We start from the raw sequence: 2755 nt of genomic DNA, 5'->3' as shown, positions 1-2755 counted from the left end.
CAAACTTTGGAGCATTAGTATAACAGCTGTGGTGAAAGTAGATTACATGTTTTGCTGGCACCATGCTATTATCCCCAAACTCTATGCACATTCCATACCAGCCTGTCCCATTTTTGCAACCGTAACTGTCTCCGTGTGACTCACCCCCTCTGCAAAATTGTGTTCTGTCCTTTTCATGGGATGCTTTTTGTCTCCAAATAGATATCCCCATGATCTCTCTCTTCTTTTGGTGTATAATTTTTATTAAAAGTTCTGTTTTACCATTTAAAGTTCTCATTTTTACATCCTTAAAATATCAACGAATTCTCATCTTCTTCTTCCATGGTCCATTTTACATATCATAAATCCCTGCAGAAACTATACCATTCAGTATTCCATTATTCCATCCATCACGACTTATTTACACTGTTGAATTTATCTTAATGCTACCAGCGTTTTGAGCGGCAAACAGTTATTTCCCAGATACTCAATAAACGTTTTCCAATCTTCTCTAAACGTATGTTCTTCTTGTTCTCTTATTCTGTGTGTTAAATCCGCAAGCTGTGCATATTCTGTCGACTTAAGTTGCCACTCTTCTTTGATTTGGCCCTCGTTCGTTTTCCATTTTGGGGCTAATGAAACACGGGCCACAGTAGTGGCATACATAAATATCCCTATGATCTCAATACACACACCCGGGTTCCCAGATTAATGCACATGTCTGGGTGATCTTCTCAGTTACAGATGACAGACAAGCTAGCAGGCAACTACTTGATTGAGATGTAACTTACAGCTTGGTTCTCTTGAACTGGCACCACATGGTTTTCCCGCTGCGAGTGCTTCCCCCTACACACACACACACACACACACACACACACACACACGACTGATCAGCATCGGTGCAGAAGACAAGCCAAACAGGGAACTGCACAGGCATGAGAACTACACTTTTGCTGATTGAGCAAATAGTTTGTAACATCAGCAAAGGGAGCCCAGCCAGCATTATCCTAAGAGCTGGCCTGTCCCCCAGATGAGAACAACAGTGGAAGTCTATCCAGATTACAATTATCCATAAATTCTAGAACCTGGTGATGTCAGAGGCTTGCAACACAACTGGCCCTAAGGGTCTGTCTGTCTGTGTTGCAGGGAACAGAAACCCACGCTTGCCTGGTGTTGGTTCACAGCTTGGCTTGCATCTCTCCTGTACGTGACTCTTAAAATTGCTGCTGAATTACAGGTAAGCTCTGTGCTAGAAGAGTAATAATGAACTGGCCCTTGGCAGAAAACCGGTCAATAAGTATGCTTCTTTCTTCTTCTGGCCCACTGTTGGGGGACTTTGGGTTGCTTGCAAAAGCAGCAGTTCAAAGCAGAATACATGCCGAATGGATGGACTGGGGGAGATTAATGTATATCAGATACAGAGTTATCTCCTTTATCCATCTGTCATGGAGGCTTTATCTGAGTTCCCTGCATTGCAGGGGTTTGGACTAGATGACCCTTGGGGTCCCTTCCAAGTCTACAGTTCTATGATTCTATGAAACTGCTGCCTGGGCTTTTGCTTGTTTTCTCCAGGTACCAAGCATTTTGGGGATGGGTGACTCGAAAACTACAATGAATCCAGAATGTGGCAGCTAAACTGGTGGCTGGGAGACCATATAACACCACTCCTAAAAGATCTACGTTGGCTCCCAGTACATTTCTGAGCACAACCCAAAGTGTTGGTGCTGACCTTTAAAGCCCTAAATGGATTTGGCCCTGTATACCTGAAGGAGCGTCTCCACTCCCATCATTCAGCCTGGACATTGAGGTCCAAGTCTGAAGGCCTTCTGGTGGTTTCCTCACTGCGAGAAATGAAGTTACAGGGAACCAGCCTTCTTAGTAGTGGCACCTGCCCTGTGGAATACCCTTCCATCAGATGTCAAGGAAATAAGCAACTATCTTACTTTTGGAAGACATCTGAAGGCAACCCTGTACAGGGACGTTTTTAACGTTTCATGTTTTACTGTGGTTTTATAATTTGTTGGAAGCTACTCATAGTGGCCAGGGCAACCTAATCAGATGGGTGCCATATTATTATTATTATTATTATTATTATTATTATTATTATTATTAGTGGAAGAGTCTTTTTCCAGCTACCTGCTAGTCTTTTAACCTATAGTAAGAAACCCTGAAGAGCTGTGGCCAATCAGTGTAGACAAAACTGAGGTAGATGGACCAATGGTCTGACTGGGTATAAGGCAGCCCCACCACCACTTTCTGGACACTGCCCAGGAGAAAGGAGCGGAACCACTGTATAACAGTGCCATTAAGTTCAATGGGTCTACTCTGAGTAAAATGAAGTTGAATACCACCCCAAGATAAAAGAATAAAAAATTAATACAATATTGGCAATTGAGGAAAATAGGTAAAGCTGGTAAAATGATTAAGCTATCACCATGTGGAGATATGGGGCTATGGGTTGGAAGAAATTTTATTTTAAAAATTATTTTATTTTTTTGTTGAATGTGAAAAGAGAAAATTAATGATAACATGCCCTGTGTTTTCTTTGCTGTAAATTACCTTTTTCTATTTGTTTGCTGCAGGTTACTGTTGGAGCTGCAATTTATTGCAATTTTAGAAAAAGGGAAATAACTGTAAAAGGGAAAATAATGCGTCCAGGATTGTGCTATTGTAAGCAACAACTTCCCAGCCGAGGGGGTTAAAGAGATGTCAAGTTCAAAAGAAGCATACTGAACTCTTCCCACTTTCGCTGTTTAACATAATGGTTCAGATTCTA

At 41.7% G+C, this 2755-nt stretch overlaps 1 long non-coding RNA gene across 1 annotated transcript; it reads left to right on the top strand.

The window, feature by feature from the left end:
- Positions 1-1100: 1100 nt before the first annotated feature.
- LOC310845881 lies at positions 1101-2755 on the top strand. Its single transcript, XR_014565025.1, has 2 exons — positions 1101-1216; positions 2562-2755. It is a non-coding gene; the product is annotated as an uncharacterized lncRNA (long non-coding RNA).

The sequence above is a fragment of the Podarcis gaigeae genome (assembly GCF_964106915.1).
Source record: "Podarcis gaigeae genome assembly, chromosome: 5".
NCBI classification, from domain to species: domain Eukaryota; kingdom Metazoa; phylum Chordata; class Lepidosauria; order Squamata; family Lacertidae; genus Podarcis; species Podarcis gaigeae.
The sequence above is the reverse complement of the archived record's forward strand: the minus strand, read 5'-3'. Positions and strand labels throughout refer to the sequence as shown.